Below are 15,090 nucleotides of genomic sequence, written 5' to 3'. Positions count from 1 at the left end.
GACCATGCATAGTCCACTAATTTAAGAAGCTAACACAATGCATAAATCTGGCTGGAAGGAAACATGCTCATAAAGGAGAATCAATTTGCACAGGGAGGTATATCATGTTTGTAAACATGATAGCTCTATATCTAGTAGTGTATGTTATTATTTTTGATGTCATCAGCTCAATAGTTCATTTTTACATTTCATTAGAATGTTGAATAATTTTCTTGCAATAAATTAACAAATACTTTGTTTTGTATATTCTGTCTATCTAAATTCTTGATAGGTGGTTTTCATTAACTTTGCCCTTGAATCTTGCCTAGTTGGTCATTTCACTCCATTTTGAATCTCTTTTTCCCTCATTTAGCAAAGAACATCTATCTGGTTTAATAATTAGTTTTAAATATAACTTTTCCAAAAAAAGTAAAAAGTAATAATATAGTGTAATTAGGAGAAATATATTATTATTTATTAAACTGCAGTATTATATAGTTTTACTGAAACTTTCAAAAAACAACATCCTACAAATCGAGTATAAAATCTGTCTTATATGTGACAAGTAATGGGCGCCTTATTTTTAGGAGACTCATTCAAGAGTCCAGTTTCTTTCAGTGAAATGTTTTGTGGTGTAGTTATTTTATTTAGTTTCAATTAACATTGATAAATAGGGAAAAAAGAATATTCCACTCCTAGTTTAGGTTTTTGTAAAAAAAAAAAAAAAAAAAGCCGTATAACGATGATTGGGGGCACAGACTGTGGAGTTAAATTACACAGTTTGAATCTGGCAAAATCAGTTCCTAGCATTGTGACATCAGGGAAATAACCCAAAGTTTCTGTGCTTTAATGTTTACCTCCTTAAAATGGATTTAATATTTGAAATGACCTGATACTGTCATTGAACTAAGATGGTATATAAAATACCTTGAAGGGCCTGGTGCATAGAAAATACTGTAAGATGTTTGGTATTATTCTACCTACTTCAAATTTATGCTATTAAAAATATGTTTTCAAAAAAAATGAAGAAAAATTTGAGAATTTGAAAAACACAAAAGTGAAAGAAAAAAATCAGCAAACATGAGGTCATTTTCAAACTGAAGAAGTATACAAATGTTAGAAAAGTGAAATGGAGAAGAACACATAGCAGGCTACTCTTAGAAACAGAGAAGGATAACCAGGATAAAAGTAAACGAGAAAGGAGAGTAAGGCAAAGGACAGCTACCTGAAGGAAATCAGAGGTCTGGCTTATATAAGCTGGAGAAGTGTAAGAGGATTCAAGGAAGCAAAATGATAGGTCCAAGAGAAATATGCACATAGTGAAAGAGAGGCGAGTAAAGTAAGAAGGAAACAAGTGTCACCATTTTTTTTTCTATTCAAATTATACTGGAAAAGAAAGAAAAAGCAACTTCTTAAGTGTGTGTGTGTGTGTGTGTGTGTGTGTAAATGCGTGTGTGTGTATATTTACATATATAAAAGAGTGAACATATTTAAATGCTTAAATATAAACTCAAAAACTATGAATGAAGAAAAGAGAAAAAAACATTTTAAACAAAATAGACAAGGCTACATAGACTGATGAAATAAAAAAAACCCAAAAACATAAAAAAATAGACCCTCCCCCCAAAAAAGATTAAAAGGATGAAGGAAATATAAAATAAAAAGGAGTTAGTAGGAGAATAGACAAGGAAGGACTTGGAACATAAAATTTTTCTACTTTGGATTTAGAAGATCTTATTATAAAAATTTTTTCCTGTTATATTTTAAAGTATTTCCATTTTAGCTTTTTTCCCCCCCAATTTAAAAATCTCTTCTCTTTCTGTCTCTTTCTTTCTTATATTGTGTTTACATTCCAGGGGCTATTTTTTAAAGTTATTTTTACACAAAATGACAACAATTTATTTCAAATAGATGGCAGTAGTGTTTTTAAGATAAAATAGATAACATCAGAAAAAAACATAAGTAAGCTAATCAAAATGTTGAGGAGTTCTTTTGCTGATCATAGTTCAACTTATATTAAAAACTACTTCTGCTTTCTTCAAAAAAAGAAAATAAAAAGTCTTTTGATTATTTATTTTTTTAGCTGAATTTTCAAAACCAAACAGAGGATAGGAAGCAGAAGATAGAAATATTTATCCTGACTTTATTACCATTCTGGCATCTCTAGGCCTATAATTTACCTTTTTGTTTCCCTTACAAAAACTTAAAAGTCACACCATCAGAACCCAAAGCAGCATACTTTCATGTGCCTATTTTAAACCAAACAAATAAGAAGTGCCATTAGCTAATTTAGCTGGTCCAGATATACTCACTACTTGGAAGATAAGCCTGAGAATAAACTTCAAACTCCTAATTATAACCTTTAAAATTTTGCATCATCTGACTTCCGCTGATTTCTGCAACCTTATTTTATAGTACTCTTTTCTTTCCTCACTATGCCTTTTTTCCATTCCTCAAACAAGCCAAACCTGTCATTATTTATAGGTCCTTACACTATTTTCCCTTCCATGTAGAATATTTTTCTCACTGGGTTCCAGTGGCTGATTTAGTCATATTCTATAGGATTTCTCTCAAATGTCACAAGTGACCATTGTCTTTAAAGTGGTTTTACCTGTATCTTTGTTAATCACATTTTTAAATTTCTCTTTATTGGATTATTTGTAGTCTATAATCACTATTTTTATAAAAGTTTTATCTTGCCAAATAGATTATAATCAAATGATGGGGACTTAGTTTATTCTGCTGTTTTATCCACAGCATCTACTACAATGTTACAAAGAGTGGAACTCAACAAATATTTTATTGAATGGGAGTGAATGATTAATTGATAGATAACCAGTAAGTCACTTTCTCCTACTTTGGAAGAGTGGGAGCACATATTCTCTGCGAGAATAATGTCTGGAGAAGCTGTATTCTTGGAACATAGAAAGAAGTTTGGTAGTGGTAGCACATTTCTTTTATACTTCAATATGATGTTTAAAATCACATTTTTCATTGCCATGTAGTACTCCATTGTGTATATAAATCACAATTTTTTTATCCATTCATCAGTTGATGGAAGAATGAAATATGGCCCTTTGTAGCAACATGGATGGAACTGGAGAGTGTGATGCTAAGTGAAATAAACCATACAGAGAAAGACAGATACCATATGTGTTCACCTTTAGGTGGATCCTGAGAAACTTAACAGAAACCCATGGGGGAGGGGAAGGAAAAAAAAAATTAGGTTAAAGTGGAAGAGAGCCAAAGCATAAGAGACTCTTAAAAACTGAGAACAAACTGAGGGTTGATGGGGGGTGGGAGGGAGGGTAGGGTAGGTGATGGGTATTGAGGAGGGCACCTTTTGGGATGAGCACTGGGTGTTGTATGGAAACCAATTTTACAATAAACTTCATATATTGAAAAAATAAGTAAATAAAAATAAATAAATAAAATAACATTTTTTAACATGCCATACATAAATACATTCTTTATCTAAAGCTTCAAATAATTAATGTTTATAGACTAAGACATAAAAGTTCTTATTCACCCTCTATTTTGTCCTCATTTGTAAAAGCCATATTTAACAAGTTGTGTGCATTGTTTCCATTCACTTACTAGTTTCATACATAAATACATACATATACTCAGCATATATTTTCAACATAATATAAAGCATGATAAATACATGGTAATTAATAACAGACAATAGGCATGTGCCTTTTTTTATTAATGACTGAGTAGAGATCCATATTTGAATTCATAATATTTAACTGACTTATGATTATTGTGTTGTATGTCCTGCTTTTTTTTCTATTAATAAAAAAATGCTTTTTGGCTCATTACTATAAGAGTTTAGGCATAGGCATATATTTGTTGTTGTTGTGTTGGTTTGTTTTTGCTAGATTTCTATAAGAATGTTCACTTAAATCTTTTTGAATATGCTTCATTATTTTCAGTTCAGCAAGAGATGTCTGAGAAGACCTATTTCCCAGAAATTCTGTCACAACATTATGTAATCTATCCTATGACATTGGTAATCTGATAGGGAAGATATAACTCATTTTTGGGTTTTTTTGTACATCTCTAGTTATCATTCACTATATATTGGCCTAGATGGCCATAATTTTTTCCTTTAGGATTTGATTATTAAGCATTTTGCTCAGGTTTTTTTTTATGGTTTATTTTAGTTAGGGGATCCTCTCAGTGTTTTGGATAATAATAATGGATAGATAATAATTCATTGTGATTGTGCCTTTTATGGGTCAGTGGTTTTATGTTTTGTGAAGTTAACCTTTTTAATTAAGGAGATTACTATTTTAAGAGCACATAATGATAATTTCTGTCCATGCTCTTCCTTCTTTCCTCCCTTCCTTCCTTCCTTCCTTCCTTCCTTCCTTCCTTCCTTCCTCTTTCCTGCTTGCCTGCCTACCTGCTTTCTGCCTTTTTTCCGTTTCTATTCTTTTCTTTCTTTCTCTCTTCCTTTCTTTCTCTCTTCCTTCCTTTCTTTCTTTCTTTCTTTCTTTCTTTCTTTCTTTCTTTCTTTTCTTCCTTTCCTTCTTCCTACTGAGATATAATTGACATATGACATTGTGTAAGTTTAAGATATACAGTGTTTGATTTGATATATTCATATATTGTAATATGATTAACAGCTATGGTAGAGTTAGCTAATACCTCTATCAAGTCATTAATTATCATTTCTTGCTTCTGGGAAGGTAGCAGAGTAAGAAGATCCTAATCTCACCTCCTCCCAGAGACACAATTAGATAGCACCTATAACAGTTTAAGCCCAGTGTAACCCAGAAAACAACCTGAAGACTGGCAGAACAGATTCTCCACAGCTAAATGTAGGGAAGAGGCCACATTGAAAATGGTAGCGAGGGCAGACAAACAGTCAGGAACCAAGCTGACTCATGAAACTGTCCAGGGAGCAAGGACCACCATAAGCATGGAGAAGGAAAAAGGGCGGATCCACTGGGCACCAAAGGCATGGGGACCTGCAGTGAGAAAATGAATCCTTATAACATTTGGCTTTGGAAACCAGAGGGACTTACCTTCTTGAGTTCTTGCAATCAGTCAGGCTTGACACTGATTGAAACTATAAAAATCAGTGGATTAGCTCTAGGAGAGCCTGAGGACAAAAGGAAACTGAGTCCCTGCCCTTAAAGAGCACAACAAACAGACCCATAGAGATACAGCATAGAAGAGCAGTTTGAAAAATGTGTAAGGTATGTGGGAGGGAGATTTGTTTATTAATCTCAGAGACTATGCTGAAGGGGCAGAGATTTTCAGCATACCTCTCCAAGAACAACAGAACTGGCAGGTGCCATTTCCTTTCCCTCCCAGCTTAGATTCATGAACACTTTCATGGACAAACATAGCACGAATACTCTCCAGCTAACTTGCTAACAGTAAGCCTTGCTTCCATGCTCTTCTGCAGATTAGCCCCCTCCATCCCAGCCTCAGCAGCTCTCCAAATCAGTGCATAGTCTCATCCCACAGCAGACCTGAGCTAATTGCTAACACCACATACCCCACACCTGTCATCTGCTGTCTTCTGTGAAGTCGTCCCTTCCAACCCAGCTCTTGGCAGGAAAACATCCTAAGCAGTACCATGAGAGTGGCAATGTGGTAGCAGCCCTGATAGGGGCCTGCACCATGCCAAAATGACTCCTTCTCCAAGAAGAGGGAAAGATAACAACACACACACCAGTTAGACTGGAGCCCCAGTAGTAGGCTAGGACAGACATCTGATCTGAATACAGGCCCTGCCTACCAATGAAATCCCCCCAGGGGACAATACAGCGAGAGTGCCCTGTAGTTCTTTGAGACCACAACTGTGCAGCTGTGGCACAGTTTTGGTGGTTCAGACCAAGGTGGCCCCAGACTAGCCTGTTAACATCACAGGGACCAAAGCCTGCCCACAACAGGCAAAAAGAGCCATTACAGACAACCAGACTGAAGGCAAATACAGATCAGCCATGACAACAGGGTGCATGGAACAAACATAGAGGAACCCCTGAAGTACCAAGTTCTGGTGAACAGAGGATATTGGACTGCAGAGCACCATAGGACCTCTTCAGAAGGCTACTACTTACAAGAGCAGAAGACATAGCTGACCTTCCTGACAAATAGAAACAGACAGAGAGAGTTAGATAAAATGAAGAGACAGAGGAATATGCCCCAAATGAAAGAACAGGGGAGATAAGTATGCCTTATATAATGGCTATAAAGATACCGCACTTGGGAAGAGAGTGGAAGATCTCAGTGCTACCCTCAACAAAGAGACAGGGAACATAAGAAAGAGTCAATTAGAGATTCAGAATTCAATAATTGGAATTAAAAATACAGTAGAGGAAATAAATAGTAGACTAGAGAAGCAGAATAATGAATCAGTACCTTGGAGGACAGAATAGTGGAAAACAAACAAGCTGAATAGGAGAAAAGAAAAAAAAAATAATAAAGAATAAGAATTGATTGAGTGAACTTAGTCACAGCATCACCAACAACAACATTTACATTATAGAGATCCCAGAAAGAAGAGACAAAAGGGGACATAAAATTTATTTGAAGAAATAATAGCTGAAAACTTCCACATCTGGGGAAGTAAACAGATCCAAATCCAAGAGGCACAGAGAGCCCCCAACAAAATCAAACCAAGGAGGTCCACACCAAGGCACATAGTAACTAAAATGGCAGAATATAGTGATAAAGAGAAAACTTTAAAAACAGCAAGAGAAAATAAAACAGTTTCATATAAGGGAAACCCCATGAAATTATCAGCTGATTTTGTAGCAGGAAATTTTCAGGCCAAAAGGGAATAGTATGATATATTCAAAATGCTGGAGTTGGAGGTGGGGGAAATCCTGCAACTGAGAATAATCTATCAAGTAAGGCTATCATTCAGAATAGAAGGAGAGATAAAGAGTTTCCCAGGCAAACAAAGTTAAAGGAATTCATGACCACTAATCCAGCCCTACAATAAATCTTAAAGTAGGCTTTTTGAGTGAAATGGAAAGATGATAATTAGGAGGAAGGAAAGAAGGAAGCACAAAAGCGGTAAAATTAAGTATATAAAAATCACTCAAAGGATTCACAAAATGAAGGGATGTAGTGCATGACACTATCTACCTAAGATATAGGAGGGGAAAGCAATAAAATTTAGTGTTTTTAGAAGGGGTTCAAACTTAAGCAACCATCAACTAAATATAGACTGTCATATGCACAAGATATTATATATAGACCAAATAGTGACTAGAAAAAAAACTTGTAATAGATATGGAAAGATTTAAGAAAAAAAAAAAAGAATCCAAATATATCATTAAAGAAAGCCAGAAAACCATGAGAGAAGCGAGCAACAGACATAGGAACAGAGAAGAACTTACTAACTAATAAATCATAAAACAAGTAAAAAAATGTCAATGAGAACATACCTATGAATAATTACATCACATTATTTTTAATGTAAATGGACTAAACACTCCAATCAAAGACATAGGGTGACTTAATGGATAAAAAAGTGAGACCCATCTATATATTGCCTGCAAGAGACTGATTTCAGACCAAAAGACATACGCAGATTGAAAGTGAGGGGATGGAAAGCATTTATCATGAAAGCAAATGAAAACGACACAAAAAACTGGGATAGTAATGCATTTATTGGACAAAATAGACTTTAAAACAAAAACTGTAACAAGAAACAAGAAGGATAGTACATAATTTTAACAAGAACAATCCAACAAGAAGATACAACAAATATTTATGCACCCAATATGGAAGCACTCAAATACATAAAGCAGCTAATAGCAAACATAAAGGAAGTAATCAAATAATATAATAATTGTAAGGGTGTTTAGCACCCTAATTACATTAGTGGGTAAATCATCTAAACTGAAAATCAGCAAGGAAACAGGGGCTTTGAATGACACATTAGACAAGATGGACATTTCATCCTGAAACAACTGAATACACATTCTTTTCAAGTGCACATGGGGCATTCTCCAGAATACATCACAAAATAATTCACAAACCAGGCCTCAACAAATTCAAAAAGATTTAAGTCATACCATGTATCTTTTTTGACCAGAAGGCTATGAAACTAGAAATCAACAATAAGAAAAAATCTGGAAAGAACTCAGATACATGGAAGTTAAATAAGATGCTACTAAACAATGAATGAGTCCACCAAGAAATCAAAGAGAAAATTGACAAAATTCTTGGAGGCAAATGCAAACAAATAAACAACAACAATAAACAACAACAACAAAGCAATGGCCCCAAACCTTTGGAATGCAGCAAAAGCTGTTATAACAGGAAGGTTTATAGTAATACAGACCTACATCAAGAAGGAAGAAAAATCTCAAATAAGCAATCTAACCTTATACCTAAAGGATCTAGAAAAAGAACAAAGAAAACTCCAAACAAGTAGAAGAAATAATAAATACTAAAGTAGACATAAAGAGAAACAAAAAACAACGCGCGCGCACACACACACACACACACACACACACACACACACACACACACATACTAGAACAGGTCATTGAAACCAGGAGTTAGTTAATTTTTGGAAAAGATCAACAAAATTGATAAATCTTTAGTCAGACAAAAAAAAAAAAAGGAGAGAACACAAAATCAGAAATGAAAGAGAAGAAATAACAATGGATACCTCACAAATACAAAAGTTTGGAAGAGAATATGAAGAATTGTGTGCCAACAAATTGGACGACCTAGAAGAAATGGATAAATTTTGAGAAACATTTAATCTCCCAAAATTGAATAAGGAAGAAAATTTGAACAAACCAATTACCAACAATAAAATTGATTCAATAGTCAAAAAACTCCCAACTAACAAAAGTCCAAGACCAGAAACTTTCACAGGTGGATTCTATCAAACATTTAAAGAAGAGTGAATACCTATTCTTCTCAAACTATTTAAAAAAAAAAAAAAAAAAAAAAAAAAACAGAAGAGGAAAGAAAGCTTCTATATTTATTCTAGGAGGCCAGCATTACCCTGATACCAAAACCAGAGACAGATACTACAAAAAAAGAGACTACAGGCCAATATCTCTGATGAACATATATGCAAAAATTCTCAAAAAAATATTAGCAAACTGAATCCAACAATACATTAAAAAGATTATTTACCATAATCAGGTGGGATTTATCCAGAGATGCAAGGGTGGTTTAATATTCACAAATTAATCAACAAGACACATCACATCAACAAGATAAAAAATAAAAGTAATATGATCACTTCAATAGATGCAGAAAAAGCATTTGACACAGTACAAAACCCATTCATTACAAAAAGTCTCCAAAAAGTAGGTTTAGGGGGAACATACCTAAGCATAATAAAGGTTATATATAAAAAACCCACAGCTGACATCATACTCAATGGTGAAAAACTGAAAACTTTTACACTAACATCAGGAACAAGACAAGGACATCCTGTCACCACTTTTATTAAATGTAGTACTGAAAGTCCTAGCGACAGATATCAGACAAGAAAAAGAAATAAGAGGCATGCACATTGGTAAAGAAGAAGTAAAACTTTCACTGCTTGCTGATGACATGATGCTATGTATAGAAAACCTAAAGAATCTACCAAAAAAAAAAAAAAAAAAGAAAAGAAAAGAAAAGAAAAAACCTGCTAGAATTGATAAATGAATCCAGTAAAGTCATAGGATAGAAAACTAACATATACAGAAGTCTGTTGCATTTTTATACACTAAAAATGAAGGATCAGAAAGAGAAATTAAGAAGACTGTTCCATTCACAATTGCACCCCCAAAAAGGTAACGTTACAGTGGTAGAGTACTAGGGGGATCCTATGCTTGCCTCATCCCTGGAATACAGCTAGACAAATATCAAATCATTCTGAACACCCAATAAATCGATGTGAAAACTGAGAGAACAAACCTTACAACTAGAGGGAGGAAAATAGCCACATTGTGGAAGGTAGGAGCTGCAGACAGTTGACTTGGGGAAGAAAAGAATTGCAGGTGCGGTGGTGGGGAGGAAGTGAGGAGAGGTAGAGAAAGAGTGAAAGCAGCATGCAGGGGATTGCACAAGAAAAACCATTGACTGGAGAAAGGAGAGAGGATGATTATTGCAAGTTTTTACAAGCAGCAGATCTGAGAGTCTGAGGGTTTTTTTTTTTTTTTGTTTGTTTATTTTTGAGGCATAGAGAGACAGAGCATGCACGGGGGAGGAGCAGAGAGAGAGAGGGAGACACAGATTCTGAAGCAGCCTCCAGGCTATAAGCTGTCAGCACAGAGCCCGACGTGGGGCTCGAACTCACGGACCATGAGATCATGACCTGAGCCAAAGTCGGACGCTTAACCGACTGAGCCACCCAGGTGCCCCTGAGAGTCTGAGGTTTTAGAAGTCCACACCATCACTGGGGTTTTGCCTGGTGGGCTTAGTTGTGCTCCTGTGGGGAAGGAGGGCAGAAGCCCAGGAGTAGACAGTGTTGTCTGGTGATTCCTGGGATCACATTGGGAGAGACAGTGGATGCCCTGTTAATTAGCATAGCAGCAGAGGCCCTTGCTGAATGCAGCTAACCTGGAAGCCAGCTTTTGGCTGAGCTTTATCATAAATTCGAAGCTTCTGTGTAGTTGTGTGACTAGTTTTCTGGGACAAACTAGCACCAGCCACAGTGCAGCGAGACCCTGCCCCAGAAGATCAGTGTGGGTCCATGCTGTGCTGGGTTCCTAAAATTTGGAAGTTTGAAATCCAGCCATGCGCCTGAGAGAAAACACAGGAGGACTGTGCTGCCAGACAAACAGATGGCTTGGACATATACAGGATGGAGGCAGGATTTTGACAGAACTCTCAAACATAAGAGGGGTGATTGTTTCCTCTTCTGTTATGGCTTCCTGAACAGTGGTGGCTTGTATGCCCCCTTTGGGGACAAGAAAGTCAGGCAATGTCATTTTATGTCCCTATCAGCATGGACAGACTTCAGTGAGCAACATAGCACCCTAGTGGAGGCTAGATCCACTTACACTAAGCCCCACCCAAATGCACCCTGCAGGTATATCTTTATTAGGAGAAATTGGTCTGAGAACCAGTGCAGGTAACCCCCTAGAAGACCAGCACAAGCCACCTGCATGTACCAACTCTACTGATAATAGAGTGCTGCAAAGCTTCAGTTCTAGGGCATATAGGATCTAGCCTTTTCATACAAGCAGACCAAAACACACCTAGCTAAAACTTGCCACACACTGGACCAGGTCCAAAGACTCCCTACTGCAGGCAAGGTGAAACTCTGCAGAGGACTAATCATAGGGGAAAGAGCAGCCAAAACACGACAGCAGAGTGCACATAGAACACACTAAAATAAATTTCCTGAAGCTCCAGGCCCTAGATAGTATATGACCTCTTCTTTATATAGCCATTACTCTCAGGAGGAGGAAACATAACAGGTTTTCCTAACACACGGAAGACAGGTCTAGGCAAAATGCCAAGATGGAGGAATTCATCCTAAAAGAAAGAACAAAAAGAGGTCGTGGCCAAGGATCTAATCAAAACAGATGTGTGTAATATTCCTGAATTTAAAACAACATTCATAAGGATACTAGCTGTGCTTTAGAAAAGCATAGAAGACACTAGGGAGTCCCTTAATGCATAAAGACTAAAAACTAGTCAGGCTGATATAAAAAGTGGTATGACTGAGATGCAAAACCAGCTGCACATTTTGACAAGGATGGAAGAAGCAGAGAAATGAATAAGTGATACAGAAGATAAAATTATGGAAAATAATGAAGCTGAAAAGAAGAGGGAAAGGGAAATATTGGATTGTGAATTCACTTAGGTACTCAGTGACTCCATAAAGTATAATAACATTCCTATCCTAGGAATCCCAGAAGAAAAGAGGGTAAAAAAGGGCAGAAGTTCTATTTGAGTAACTTATAGCTGAAAACTTCCCTAATCTGGCAAAGAAAACAGATACTGAAGAGAACTTCCATCAAAATCAACAAAAGCTGGCCAATACCAAGACGTATTATAGTAAAATTTGCAAAATACACAGAAAAGGAAAAGAATCCCAAAACAGCAAAGGGAAAAAAAAAAAGTCTTTAATGTGCAAAGAAAGACAAATAAGGTTCACCACAGATCTTTTTACAGAAACATGGCAGGCCAGAAGGGAGTGACATGATATATACCATGTGCTGAATGGGAAAAATATGCAGACAAGAATATTCTGTCCAGCAAGGCTGCCATTCAGAATAGAAGGAGAGATAAAGAGTTGCCAAAACAAACAAAAATTAAAGGAATTTGTGGCCACTAAGCCAGCCCTGCAAGAAATATTAAAGGAGACTCAGGAGCGCTGGGGTGACTCAGTTAAGTGTTCGACTTTGGCTCAGGCTGTGATCTCGTGGTTTGTGAGTTCAAGCCCCTTGTCAGGCTCTGTGATGACAGCTTGGAGTCTGGAGCCTGCTTCGGTTTCTGTGTCTCCCTCTCTCCCTGCCTTTCCCTCTCACTTGCACTCTGTCTCTCAAAAATAAATAAAAAATATTTAAAAAAAGGAAAAAAAAAGTAATATTAAAGGACGCTCAGAGTGGGAAAAAAAGATTAAAAGCAACAAAGACTAGAAAAGAACAGAGAAACTCTCCAGAAACACTGACTTTATAGGTAATACAATGGCACTAAATTGATATCTATCAATAATATCTCTGAATGTAAATGGACTAAATACTCCAACCAAAAGACATAGGATATCAGAATGATAAAAAAAAAAAAAAAAAGATCCATTTATATGCTGCCTACAAGAGACTCATTTTAGACCTAAAGACACCTGCACATTGAAAGTAAAGGGACAGAGTACCATCTCTCATACTAATGGATATGAAAAGAAACCCAAAGTAGCCATAGTTATATCAGACAAACTAGATTTTTAAACCACAAACTATAACAAGAGTTAAAGAAGGGCATTACATCATGATTCAGGGGTTTTTCCAGCAAGAAGATCTGACAATTGTAAATATTTATGCCCCCAATTTGAAAGAACCCAAATAAATAAATTAATAAATAGAAAACATAAACTCGTTGAAAGCAATACAGTAATAGTAGGGGAAGTTAACACTCCATTTATACCAATGGACAGATCTTCCAAGCAGAAAATAAACAAGGAAACAATGGCTTTGAATACTACACTGGACCAGATGAATTTAATATATATTCAGGACATTTCATCCTACAACAGAATACATTCTTTTCAAGTAAATATGGATCGTTGTCTAGAATAGATCACATACTATGTTGCAAAACAACCCTCAATATGTACAGAAAGATTAAATCATGCATATTTTATTACCACAGTGCTATAAAAAACTTGAGGTCAACCACAAGAAAAAAATTGGAAAAACCAGAAATACATGGAGGTTAAAGAACATCCAACTAAAGAATAAGTGGGTTAACCCCTTAGAAATTAAGAAGAAATTAAAAAAAAAGGAACAACAAATAAAGCCTAAAGCTAGCAGAAGAAGAGAAATAATAAAGATTGGAAAAGAAATAAATGATACAGAAACAAAAACCACAGTTGTACACATAAATAAAACTAAAAGCTGTTTCTTTGAAAGTTTTAATAAATATGATAAACTTCCAGCAAAACTTATCAAAAAGAAAAAAGACCCAAATAAATAAAATCAAGAATGAAAGAGAAGAGATCACAACTAACACCACAGAAATGTAAACATTTATTGGAAAACATTATGAAAAATTATAGTCCAACAAACTGGAAAATCTGGGAAAATGGACAAACTCCTAGAAACATACAAACTACCAAAACTGAGATAGGAAGAAATAGAAAATTTGAACAGACCCATAACTAGCAAAGAAATTGTATCTGGGGGCGCCTGGGTGGCGCAGTCGGTTAAGCGTCCGACTTCAGCCAGGTCACGATCTCGCGGTCTGTGAGTTCGAGCCCCGCGTCAGGCTCTGGGATGATGGCTCAGAGCCTGGAGCCTGTTTCCGATTCTGTGTCTCCCTCTCTCTCTGCCCCTCCCCCGTTCATGCTCTGTCTCTCTCTGTCCCAAAAATAAATAAACGTTGAAAAAAAAAAATTAAAAAAAAAAAAAAAAAGAAATTGTATCTGTAATCAAAAATCTCACAACAAACAAAAATCCAGGGCCAGATGGCTTCCCAGGGGAATTCTACCAAACATTTAAGGAAGAGTTAATACCTATTCTTTTCAAACTGTTCCAAAAAATAGAAATTGAAGGAAAATTTCCAAACTCATTCTATGAGGCCATCATTTCCTTGATTCCAAAACCAGACAAAGACCTTACTGAAGGAATTATAGGCCAGTATCCCTGATGAACACAGATGGAACAGTTCTCAACAAGATATTAGGAAATAGAATCCAAGAGTACATTAAAAGAATTATTCACCACAAGCAAGTGGGATTTATTACTGGGCTGCATAGGTAGTTCAGTATTCACAAATCGATCAATGTGATACACCACTTTTTTTTTTTTTTAATTTTTTTTTTTTTAATTTTTTTTTTTTTCTTTTCAACGTTTATTTATTTTTGGGACAGAGAGAGACAGAGCATGAACGGGGGAGGGGCAGAGAGAGAGGGAGACACAGAATGGGAAGCAGGCTCCAGGCTCTGAGCCATCAGCCCAGAGCCCGACGCGGGGCTCGAACTCACGGACCGTGAGATCGTGACCTGGCTGAAGTCGAACGCTTAACCGACTGCGCCACCCAGGCGCCCCGATACACCACTTTTAATAAAAGAAAGGATAAGAATTTTATGATCCTCTTAATAAATACAGAAAAAAACATTTGACCAAATACAGCATCCATTCTTGATAAAAACCCTCAATGAAGTAGGGATAGGATAGAGGGAACTTATACAATATGTAAAGGCCATATATAAAAGACACACAGCTATTATCCTCAGTGGGAAAAACAGCTTTTCCTCTATAGTCAGGAAGAAGACAGGGATGTCTTGCTTATAAACAGCAAGAATTTATATCTTATAGTTGTGGAGGCTGCAAAGTCCATGATCCAGATACTGGCCAATTTGGTGTCTAGTGAGTACCCAGTGCCTGGCTCATAGAAAGCTGCCTTCTTGATGTGTTCTCACATGGTGGAAAGAATGAGAAAGCTCTCTGGGTCTCT

This window comes from Puma concolor, chromosome A1 (assembly GCF_028749965.1).
Source record: "Puma concolor isolate L17-30 chromosome A1, mPumCon1.1.hap2, whole genome shotgun sequence".
In the NCBI taxonomy this organism is placed as follows: Eukaryota; Metazoa; Chordata; class Mammalia; order Carnivora; family Felidae; genus Puma; species Puma concolor.
The sequence above is the reverse complement of the archived record's forward strand: the minus strand, read 5'-3'. Positions refer to the sequence as shown.